The sequence below is a fragment of the Vipera berus genome, assembly GCF_964194415.1.
Source record: "Vipera berus genome assembly, chromosome: 14".
Classification (NCBI taxonomy): domain Eukaryota; kingdom Metazoa; phylum Chordata; class Lepidosauria; order Squamata; family Viperidae; genus Vipera; species Vipera berus.
In genome coordinates this window covers 6,307,227-6,319,641 of record NC_138217.1, presented here as the reverse complement: position 1 = coordinate 6,319,641, position 12,415 = coordinate 6,307,227, and the positions used below count along the sequence as shown (strand labels likewise).

Here is a 12,415-nt window from a genome sequence, read left to right as displayed (position 1 = left end):
TCTCCCTCTCTCTCTCTCTCTCTCTCTCTCTCTCTCCAGTATATTATATCTATCTCTCTATCTTTCTTTATTTCTCTCTCTCCAGTATATTGTATCTCTCTCTCCAGTATATTCTCTCTCTCTCTCTCTCTCTCTCTCTCTCTCTCTCTCTCTCTCTCTCTCTCTCTCTCTCTCTCTCTCTCTCTCTCTCTCTCTCTCTCTCTCTCTCTCCAGTATATTGTATCTCTCTCTCTATCTTTCTTTATCCCTCTCCCTCTCCCCCCGCCTCTCTCTCATAGGCTGAGATTTCATTCCAACTAGGAGCAATCTCAGTTCTCGTTCTCCAGGAGACGGTCCCACTTGGAGTCAAAAGACGAGGTTCTGTAATGGGCTGTGAGGGGTGGGGGGGAAAGGAAGAGAGAGGCAATCAAGGCAACAGTCAGATCAATGAAACCCGAGTCCTGGGCAGAAAAAGTAATTTGAAGAAGCGCCTCAGACCTGACCTTCCTTTGGTCTCTTGATCATCAAGGCAAGGAAGGGGAGAGACAGATTCATACTTGCAGGATTCGATTACTGTAATCCTATAATCACAGTAGCATTACTCTCCATAACTTCCTGGTCTGCTCTAGCTCGAAAGCCGACAGTTTCTTATTCAACTGAAATTGCACCAATGGTGGGGGAGTCGACAGCTGCTGCTAGCCTTTTCCTAAACACAGGATGCCATAAAAGGAGGACCTGTTTTCTAATGGATCCACTGAAAACTGACCCGCGTTAGAAAAAACAATAGCCTTTTGCCCTTAAATTCCCATCCACAGCGTCTCCTTAAATTAGCTCCTGTCAGGATCCTACAGACCAGCCAAATCCTAACTCCAATGCATTCATTGGTTGTCTGTTTGCATGCCTGGGTCCTGGTGGCATGGTGGTTAGAATGCAGTATTGCAGGCAAACTCTGCCCACCGCCTGGAGTTCGATCCTCATGGGACTCAAGTTTAACTCAACCTTCCATCCTTCCAAGGTTGGTAAAATGCAGATCCAGATTGTTGGGGGCAAGATGCAAATAATGCTGACATTGCAAACCGCCCAGAGAGTACTATAAAGCGCTATATAAATCTAAATGCGATTGTTATACGTCAGGTGAAAGCAACCAGAATCACTCATAAAGAGTCCCAAACAGTAGTTTATTGCTACTCAAGGATGTTACAAGAATCTCACCAGACCGATTGCAATCCCCTGGGAAAGGTCAAATGATGGCAAGTGCCAGGGAAATCAGGAGATTCGGGGAAATTCAAATGAGTATAATGATTCATTGCAAGCTTAAGCTCTCTACAAAAATCTGAGCTACTAACGGTCGAGGAAAATGAGCGGGAGGCAAGAAGGCACACACTCACACAATTTCCCTTTCTCCCTCCTTTCTGTCTGTCCATCTCTTCCTTCCTTGCTTGCTGCCTCCTTCCCTCCTTCTCTCTCATGGATGGAAGGAAGGAAGGAAGGAAGGAAGGAAGGAAGGAAATGAGTGGGGAATAAGAAGGCATTCAAGGTGGGCAGGACTTAGAACTCCTGTGGGCACACAGAGACTCATGACAAATGATGTGTTTGACCCCTCCCTTAGGCTCAGCTTGGTCACCTCCTACAGATAAGGCTTCAGGGATTCTGGGGCAGGTCAGGCCTGTGCTGCTTTCTGCTGTGCAAAGACTCTAAACTCAGCCCCCTCTTAACACCTCCCTCCTGTCTAGCTGGAGATCCCACCACATTACAATTTCAGATCTTCAGCAGTCAGCCTTCTCATGACAATTTTGACAGGTTCAAGAACTGCATTTAAACCTGGAGGGTCTTCCCCACCCCACCCCATCCCACCCGGGTTATTCAATTAGCCATGTCCTTAGAAACACGGCAATTTCCCTGTTATGTAGACTAATTGCTTTCCTCAGCCGAGAAGCCCAGTGCTTGCTCTGCTACATTCTTCCTCCAGCAATTCCTCCTTGCAGCGTAAGGGATTTCTGGCATGTTCCAGCAGTGATTCATCTGGATAAAGACATTTGTGGATAGCCTCTCACAGAGGAAAAGAGAACGCAAAAATTAAGAAGGATGGTTTCCAACCCATCTGCTCTCCTAGGCTTCGTCTTCTAGGAATTGGTATAACAACAATAAGAACAACAACAATAATGGAGTTGGAAGGGAACTTTGAGGTTTTCTAGTCCAACCCCCTGCTCAAGCAGGAAACCCCATAACATTTCAGACAAATGGTTGTCCAGTCTCTTCTTAACAAACTCCAGTGTTGGGGCATTGACCGTTTCGGGAGGCAGGTTGTTCCACTGGTTAATTGTTCTCATTGTCAGGAAATTCCTCCTTAGTTCTAGGTGGCTTCTCTCCTTGATTAGTTTCCATCCGTTGCTTCTTGTCCTGCTTTCAGGTGCTTTGGAGAATAGCTTGACTCCCTCTTCTTTGGGGCAGCCCTTGAGATACTGGAAGACTGCTGTCATGTCTCCCCTCATCCTTCTCTTCATTAGACTAGACATCCCCAATTCCAACAACCGTTCTTTATATGTTTTAGCCTCCAGTCCCCTAATCATCTTTGTTGCTCTTTTCTGCACTCTTTGTTGAGTCTCAACATCTTGTTTACATCATGGTGACCAAAACTGAATGCAGTATTCCAAGTGCAGCCTTACCCAGGCATTGTAAAAATTCCTGAGAAAAATGGTAAGAAATTTGGGATCAGCTGTCTCACAACCGTTGGATGCTTCCCTGCATCCCAAGTTCTAATTCTAGATATAAGGAAACAACAATCAATTTGGGGTTTGGTTGGATAACATTTGAGAAGGGTCCATGGTCACCAAAACCTACTCTGGAGTCTGACACGTTTTGTGGATGAAATTAGGAAAACTAAACTGTGTCATAATTGGGTCCACAAATTCATTTAGACCCCTCTTCTTTCTTCTGATGAGAACAATACTCCAGGATTTTTGAACGAATTATTTTCCCAAGCCCACCTGAAGATACCTGGGATCAAATCTGGGAATTTTGCAAACAAGGAAGTGTTGATCTACTGAGCTACGACTCCTTGCTCAGAGGCAGAAACTGTGTTAGTCATAGTTTTATTACAGCCACTAACTTACATTTTGTACCATTATTGTGGAAGGTTACAAGATTCAAATTAAAATGCATAAACTCGTTCCCGGAAGCTTCATGGAAGTAAATAAAATGGTTCAGACTACTAAACACAACGACGATAAGGCTAAAAAAAAATCTAAATACTTAAAAGGAATGTTCTAAATTATAAAACTACTTTGTATGTGTAATACTGAAAAGCTAACATACTGAATTACTGTATGAGAGAGACAGAGATTACATGTATATATTCAACCCAAGTCACCTCACTGCAGAATTGTCAGCCTCCTGGGTAAAGCTGATAGGAATTATAATCAGATGAGCTATCTCCACTGTATTGTAAAGCTACATCGATAGAATCTTGCACGGCTGAAAGGATAGATCCTCTATTGTCTCCTCTACAGGCTGACAAACTAGGGAGGGTCTTTTGTAAGACCCTTGTCTCACCCCCATTGTCCTTGCTGCAAGCTAAGTGTTCCCTTATCTGACCATTCCCTTGGAAGCATCTCTTTGCCCAGCCTCCCAAAGTCTTTCCCACATACCATAACCATCTTCTTTAAAGCCTGAGAAACTAGGGGGTGGTGGTCCCTTTCTCCATCTATTATGCAGCTCGGGGCTGCACTGTCTCTTATCTGACTCTTTCCTTGGCAGCATCTCTTCCCCCATCTCACAAGATCTTTGTCACATTCCCGTTACAGCCGCCTCCTTTACAGGATGAGAAGCTAGGGAGGGTTTCTTCTCTTTCTCCACCCATTACGCAGCTGTGGGCTATGCTGCCTCTTATCTGACTGTTCCCTAGGCAGTATCTCATCTCCCCATTTCCTGCGGTCTTTCTCACATACCATTACAGCCCCCTCCTTTACAGCCTAAGTAACTAGGGAGGGTCCCTTTTGAGCATCCTTCTCCACCTATTATGCAGCTCTGGGCTATGCCCTCTCTTATCTTATCATTCCCTAGGAAGCTTCTCTTCTGTTTGTCTCCCAAGGTCTTTCCCAAAAACCATAACCATCTCCTTTACAGCCTGAGAAACTAGGGAGGGTTACTTCTGAGTCTCTTTCTCCACCCATTACGCAGCTGTGGGCTAAGCAGTCTCTTATCTGCCCATTCCCTTGTGAATGGGCTCCCTTCACTCAGTCTCCCAAGGTCTTTTCCACATAACATCACAAACATGTAGACCTCTTCATTGAGTGTTTTAGCAATAGCAATAGCACTTAGATGTATATACCGCTTCACACGGCTTTACAGCCCTCTCTAAGCAGTTTACAGAGTCAGCCTTTTGCCCACTGACAGTCTGGGTCCTCGTTTTACTGACTTCGGAAGGATGGGAGGCTGAGTCAACCTTGAGCCGGTGAGGATCAAACTCCTGGCAGTCAACAGTGAGTCTGCCTGCAGTGCTGCTTTCTAGCCACTGCACCATCATGGCTCTTAATGGACAGTGATCTACCACATTGGTCCAATGAAGGTTGGTAGAACAATGTTTGTTACTTTATAGTCTAACACTGCTTGTGTCCAGCCTAAGGACACCCAGTTGACTTCTAAAGGGGGACTAGAACCCCTTTCTAGCATCTTCTAGGAGGTTAAGATTAAGGTTAACCACCCTGATTCTCATCCTTTCAAGCAGAAGCTCAATGGGTAGAAAACAATGTTCAATCCTTCTGTGTTTGTTGTTTTGCTTCCTTCCTAGCTGGGGTCTCCTTCGCCCCTTCCTGAGCAGGGGTTTGGACTAGAAGACCTCCAAGGTCCCTTCCAACTCTGTTATTCCGTTATGTTCCTTTGAACCAACTGTCTCCATCTCTCTGCTCTTTTACAATGCTCTCATTTGCCGTTGTGTTATTTTATTGTGCAAGAGTCAGAACTGTCACGGAGTCTGTCTGATGCAGCTGAGTGGCGTCCCAGTACATAATCTGAGAGTTGCATTGACAAGGTGGTGGCTTTGGAAGCCAAGAGGTCTATGGAGATGTCTCCCAAGCTTCTTCTCTTCTTCCAACTCCAGTTGGGTTGGACAGCCTGCTCTCTTTAATGCAGCTGGAGGGGGAGATGAGGCAATCTGCTTTTACACTGGGACAATCTGCCCCTTGAGAGAAAGCTGGATGAATTTATTTCCAGCAGCAGATGGGATTCAACTCGCTAGAAGAGGAACATCTGCACCGGGTCAAAAATCTGGAGTTGCTTTCAGAAGAACATTGGGCTCTAGCATCATCCACCAGGTCAGTTGGAACCCAAAGGTTTTTCTCCAGGGCCCCCTTAATCAATCTGGCTTGGTTGAGTAAACACAAGAAAAGCAACTGATGGAACGTCAGTTTTCCCCAAAGCCTCTATAGAGACCAGGAAGAGATTTCCTCAAATCATGTACAGAGAATCTGTTCCCATTTCCAGCCTCAACACTGTCTCGACTCCAAGCTTTGCCAGATGGAAGAAAATAAATACTCGTGATTTACACAGATGGGGGGGGGGAGAGAGAAAAAAATCGCTTAACAACTATTCACAGTTTATCCACACCCAGAGCAAGTGCAAATATGTCACGACTTAGCAACTTCAACGGGTTGTGTATTTTGAGTTCGGGCGGGATGACCTGCTGCCCCACCGTTTAGCAAATTAATTACAGCAACGCGTCCCGTTAATGTACAGGCTGGCTGTTTTTCTGATGAAAATGCAAATGCCCAGAAAGGCCAGCATTTGGGAGTCATTATCTCTGCCTGGAACTTTAGCCCTTTTGAAGGAAAGAGGTTCTTCAGAAATTTAGATTGACCGCACAAGCTTAACCCAGAATTAGAATAGAATAACAGTTGGAAGGGACCTTGGAGGTCTTCTAGTCCAACCTCCTGCTCAGGCAGGAAACCCTATACATTTCAGACAAATGGTTTTCCAGTCTCTTCTTAACAAAGACAAGTGTGGAGCATTCACTACTTCTGGAGGCAGGTTATTCCACTGATTAATTGTTCTCATTGTCAGGAAATTCATCCTTAGTTCTAGGTTGCTTCTCTCTTTGGTTAGTTTCCATCCGTTGCTTCTTGTCCTGCCTTCAGGTGCTTTCGAGAATAGCTTGACTGCCTCTTCTTTGGGGCAGCCCCTGAGATATTGGAAGAGTTGCTATCATGTCCCCCCTCGTCCTTCTCTTCATTAAACTAGACCAGGGGTAGGCAACCTCGGCTCTTTTATGACTCATGGACTTCAACTCCCAGAATTCCTGAGTCAGCTATGCTGACTCAGGAATTCTGGGAGTTGAAGTCCATGAGTCATAAAAGAGCTGAGGTTGCCTACCCCTGAACTAGACATACCCAATTCCAGCAACCGTTCCTTATATGTTTTAGCCTCCAGTCCCCTAATCATCTTTGTTGCTCTTTTCTGCACTCTTTGTTGGGTCTCAACATCTTGTTTACATCGTGGTGACCAAAACTGAATGCCGTATTCCAAGTGCGGCCCTACCCAGGCATTGTAAAAACTCCTGAGAAAGATAGTAAGAAATTTGGGATCAGCCGTCTCACAACCGTTGGATGCTTCCCTGCATCCCAAGTTCTAATTCTAGATATAAGGAAATGACAATCAACTTGGGGTTTGGTTGGATAACACTTGAGAAGGGTCCATGGTCACCAAAACCTACTCTGGAGTCTGACACGTTTTGTGGATGTAATTAGGAAAACTAAACTGTGTCATAATTGGGTCCACAAATTCATTTAGATCCCTCTTCTTTCTTCTGATGAGAACAATACTCCAGGATTTTTGAACAAATTGTTTTCCCAAGCCCGCCTGAAGGTACCTGGGATCAAATCTGGGAATTTTGCAAACAAGGAAGTGTCTTCTGAAAAAACTTCCAGTGTTGGAGATTCACAGCTTCTGGAGGCAGGTTGTTCCACTGGTTAATTGTTCTCACTGATGGGAAATTTCTCCTTAGTTCTACACCGGATTTCTTTTTAATGATCTTTAGAATAGAATAGAATAGAATAGAATAGAATAGAATAGAATAGAATAGAATAGAATAGAATAGAATAGAATAGAATAGAATAGAATAGAATAGAATAGAATAGAAACAATTTGTTTAGTCGGTAACACGGTTGTAAAATGAATTTGGCTTCCCCATTGACTTTGCTTCTCTGTAGGTCCAAAATGGGATCACATGACCCTAGGACACTGCAACTATCCTAAATGTGAGTCAGTTGCCAACATCTGAATTTTGATCACATGACCGCGGGCATGCTGCAACGGTCGTAAGTGTGGAAAACGGTCATAGGTCACTATTTTCTGTGCCGTTGTAACTTCCAACGATCCTCAAACCAACGGCTGTAAGCCGAGAACTACGAGTAAGTTGCTTGAAATATTCTATATTATCCAAGACATTCCTAATATTCTCCTTTAACTTTCTTTTAGGGAAAAACCCATGTTGATCCTCAAGAAAAATCCTTGCAAAGTGTATTGTAAGCCGCCCTGAGTCTTCGGAGAAGGGCGGGATATAAATGGAATTAAAAAAAAAATAAAAAAAAAATTCAGTCTATCAGCTAGAATCCGTATGAACAACTTGTAGTTTCGGTAACATTGGATCCCAAGAGGGAGAATAAAAATTGCCGGCTCCCTCCAGGTGATATATTTGCTCTGCCACTCCAATCAGTTGCCATCATGCAGCTTTGGGTGTCAAACTGGAAAGCCACAGGCTCCTGTGCCCTAATTAAGCCTATTTTGCTGAATTTGAGCCTAGGGCAAAATCCAAAATCGGCAAGGAAAAAAAAACAACCAGGCTACGATTCCCTAACGTCAGGAAGAAAGAAACTCGGTATGGAATAATTAAGATGATTTAAGCATCTGCGTGGCTAAGGCACCTCCTCTGTTTCAGGCTGGGGGGGAAAAAAAGGAAGCCATTTTTTACCGTTAAATTGTGGAAATTTTAGAAGCCTTTAATAAGGGCTTAAAATCAAAGGGGTCTTGAAAAAGCAATGCCCTTGTCGAAAAACACATGCTAGCAGCCTAACAATATTTGAGTGGCTGCCACAAAGAAGAGGGGGTCAAGCTATTCTCCAAAGCACCTGAAGGCAGGACAAGAAGCAACGGATGGAAACTCATCAAGGAGAGAAGCAACCTGGAACGAAGGAGGAATTTCTTGACAGCTTGAACAGTCAATCAGTGGAGCAACTTGCCTCCAGAATTTCTGAATGCTCCAACACTGGAGGTTTTTAAGAAGAGATTGAACAACCATTTGTCTGAAATGGTATAGGGCAGGGGTGTCAAACTCAATTTCATTGAGGGTCGCATCAGCTTTGCAGTTGCCCTAAAGGGTATGGCCTGGGTGGGCGTGGCCTACTGGGTGGGCGTGGCTAGAGTGCGTATGGCCTACTGGGTGGGCGTGGCCAGCTCTACATCGTTGGCATCAAGGGTGCCTATGGGGGCCTGGGCAGGAGTGGGACAGATCTGAGGGTCTCTGGCAGGAGGAGGGTCTCTGGGCCAGGGCCAAGGCAGTGGGGGCCGTTCCCTCACTGTTTCCAGGATGGCTTTGTGGGCCGCATGAAACCACTTCGCGGGCCGGATCTGGCCCCCGGGCCTTGTGTTTGACATGTCTGGTATAGGGTTTCCTGCCTGAGCAGGGGGTTGGACTAGAAGACCTCCAAGGTCCCTCTGGACAACTCTTTTATTCTGTTAATCTGTTCTCCAGAGGGCAAGACAAGAAGTAACGGATGGAAGCTTATCAAAAGAGAAATCCAATGTAACATTAAGGAGAAATTTCCTGGAGTAAGAATAATTAGCGGGACTCCAGAAGTTCTGCTGCTCCATCTCTGGAGGTTTTCAAGAAAGTCTCCTGCTTAAGTAGGGGTTGGACTGGAAGACCTTCAAGGTCCCTTCTAACTCTTGTTATTTTGTATTCTGTTCTGCATTCATACCCATTACCCACACATAACTATCTTTTTTTTTTTAAAAAAAAAAAAAGCAATTGAATTGAAACCTGAACGCCACAGAGGTACGTGGATAGGTGTACCAGGAGTTTCAATCAGTCTGCCCAAATAAGCTAAATTACAAGATACCTTTATGGGCAATCCCGAAACACGCAATAGAAAATATAAATGTTGGGTTCAAACATGATGTGACTACATACAAGGAAATCCTAAGTTTGGAGAGGAACGTATGGTGTTTGAAGCCGTATAATTTTCTACGAGAAGAGAAGATTGTTCAAACCTGGTTTCAATATGGTCAATTACGGGCCAGGTGGAAAGAAGATCAGAAAATTGGTTTTTCAATGACTGATGAAAATCTGGTAAAGCAAATTAGAAATCAGGGTCCAGCACATATCAAACGGATATAGCTTGCATTGATAGAAATTGACTCAGAAACAGAACTTGTTAAAGACTGCATGATAAAGTGGGCCCAGAATATTCAAGAGGTTATCACAATGGATATTTGGGAAAAGATCTGGGTGAGGAACGTAAAATTTACGCAAGCCCAAAATTTAAGAGAGAACTTTTATAAAATGTTTTATAGGTGGCATTTAGATCCTAAAAAGCTTGCAAGTATGTATCCGAACTATCAACCTAAATGTTGGAGGTGTGGTGGCGAAGACGCAACGTATTTTCATATATGGTGGACCTGTAAAAAGGTTAAAGCTTTTTGGATTAAAATCTGGTGGAATATGCAGAAGATATTTAAGCAAAGGATAAAGTTTTGTCCGCAATTGTTTTTACTGGGCATAATTACGGATACTACTGTTGTGGACACTAAGTTGATGTTGAACTTAATTACGGCAGCAAGACTTTTAGTAGGTCAATATTGGAAGAAGGAGGAACTGCCGACTATAGAAGAATGGACTTTAAAAGTTTCTGACCTGGCGGAAATGGCAAAGATATCGGCTTATTTGAAAGACCATTCGCAACAACGTTATATTATGGAGTGGAAAAAGTGGATTGATTACATCCAGAACAAATATGGGACCAAAAAGTTTCATTTAGCATTTGCATAAGTTTTGATGTGATATTAGTATTGCTTGTAGTCATTGTATATGAGCTAGAGTGCGATAGACTTAATAGCTTATTGTTGTTAGCATATGGTTGTTTATGATTGTTTTTAGTTTTATACCTTGTATTTAGCTCTGGGAAGTCGGGGATGGGGGAGGGTTAGGGAGGGCTAGGAAGGGTTGGGTGGGGGGTGGGGGGGAGGGATTGTTAAAGATAAAATGTATTGAAAAACTTTTCAATAAAAAAAAATCAGTCTGCCCAAAATCGGTTCGGATCTAGCCAATTTAATCCGGCATTTGGACACCCTGATTCTATTAGGTGACTCCATCAGGTTGTCTTTCACTCAAATCCCCCAACTGAATCTTGCCGCAGATCTAATCAGCATCTTCTTAAGCCTGTAAATGTGACACTAACGGGCGCTCGAGACAACCCAATTTCCAGCATTACAGCTAATGCGATTCTGGGTTGGGGAATAAATAAATAAATAAATAAATCCAATCCTCTTCTTTTCTTGATCTGGAGGAAATTCCCCACAGCCGGAAATCTCTGGCTTGCAACTCCTCCCGGGCCCAAAGTTGCTTCCCAAATCCCTTCTTAATGCACAGGCAAGTAAGTCCTTGACTTACGGCCACAAGGGAGCCCAAAATTTCTCGTCAAGCAAATCCCTCAGCTGTTAAGTGAATCACGTGGCTGTTAAAAACGAATCGGGCTTTCCCCCTCGATTTGGCGTGGGGTTTGAAAGAGCCCTGCCTTCGTTTTTACAGCGCAACCCTGATCTTGCGGAATAACCTGCCTCCAGAAGTGGTTGGATGCTCCAACACTGGAAGTTTTAAAGAAGAGACTGGACAGCCATTTGTCTGGCATGGTCTAGGATCTCCTTCTTGAGCAGGGGGTTGGACTAGAAGACCTCCAAGGTCCCTTCCAATTCTGTTATTCTGCAAGGGTCTCCTGCTTGAGAAGGGGGTTGGGCTAGATGACCTCCAAGGTCCCTTCCAATTCTGTTATTCTGCAAGGGTCTCCTGCTTGAGAAGGGGGTTGGGCTAGATGACCTCCAAGGTCCCTTCCAATTCTGTTATTCTGCAAGGGTCTCCTGCTTGAGAAGGGGGTTGGGCTAGATGACCTCCAAGGTCCCTTCCAATTCTGTTATTCTGCAAGGGTCTCCTGCTTGAGAAGGGGGTTGGGCTAGATGACCTCCAAAGTCCCTTCCAATTCTGTTATTCTGCAAGGGTCTCCTGCTTGAGAAGGGGGTTGGGCTAGATGACCTCCAAGGTCCCTTCCAATTCTGTTATTCTGCAAGGGTCTCCTGCTTGAGAAGGGGGTTGGGCTAGATGACCTCCAAGGTCCCTTCCAATTCTGTTATTCTGCAAGGGTCTCCTGCTTGAGAAGGGGGTTGGGCTAGATGACCTCCAAGGTCCCTTCCAATTCTGTTATTCTGCAAGGGTCTCCTGCTTGAGAAGGGGGTTGGGCTAGAAGACCTCCAAGGTCCCTTCCAATTCTGTTATTCTGCAAGGGTCTCCTGCTTGAGAAGGGGTTGGGCTAGATGACCTCCAAGGTCCCTTCCAATTCTGTTATTCTGCAAGGGTCTCCTGCTTGAGAAGGGGGTTGGGCTAGATGACCTCCAAGGTCCCTTCCAATTCTGTTATTCTGCAAGGGTCTCCTGCTTGAGAAGGGGGTTGGGCTAGATGACCTCCAAGGTCCCTTCCAGCTCTATTCTGATTGACTGATTGACTGAAATGGTCTAGGGCAGACATGTCAAACTCGTGATGTCACGTGACATCGCACAACGTATTGGGAGAGTTTTGCCATTGCCAGCAATGGGGTGGGCACGGCTTCCAGATGACGTGTCCGGCCCGTGGGCCAGCAATTTGACACCCCTGGTCTAGGGTTTCCTGCTTGATCAGGGGGCTGGACTAGAAGACCTCCAAGGTCCCTTCCAACGATGGTATTCTGCTGTCTACTGACATCAGAGCCTCGGTGGCGCAGTGGGCTAATGCCTCCTTAAGTAACACCAGCTGCCTGCAATTAGTGCAGGTTCGAGTCCCACCAGGCTCAAGGTTGACTCAGCCTTCCATCCTTCCCAGGTAGGTAAAATGAGGACCCAGATTGTTGGGGGCAATAAGCTGACTTTGTAATAATGCCGCTTGGGGTGTGTGTGAAAGCCCTAACAAGCAGGCATATACATAGAATGAAGGCTACTGCTAAGCTTGTAAGCCGCCCTGAGTCTTCGGAGAAGGGCGGGATACAAATGGCATTAAAATAAAATAAAAATAAATAAATCTGAGCGTTGGACACAAGAACCTAAATCATGAGGGTCTGCATCACGATGATCTAAGTCCTCATTTCCCCCCCTCCCCAGGGTGCTTGCAATGTTGTGTGAATCTAGTCGATGGTCTTATTGAGAC

At 44.8% G+C, this 12,415-nt stretch overlaps 1 protein-coding gene across 3 annotated transcripts in view; it reads right to left on the bottom strand.

The window, feature by feature from the left end:
- The window catches only part of MMP17 (matrix metallopeptidase 17), an 88,309-nt gene that overhangs the window by 33,289 nt on the left and 42,605 nt on the right, over positions 1-12,415 (bottom strand). The window lies entirely within an intron of this gene.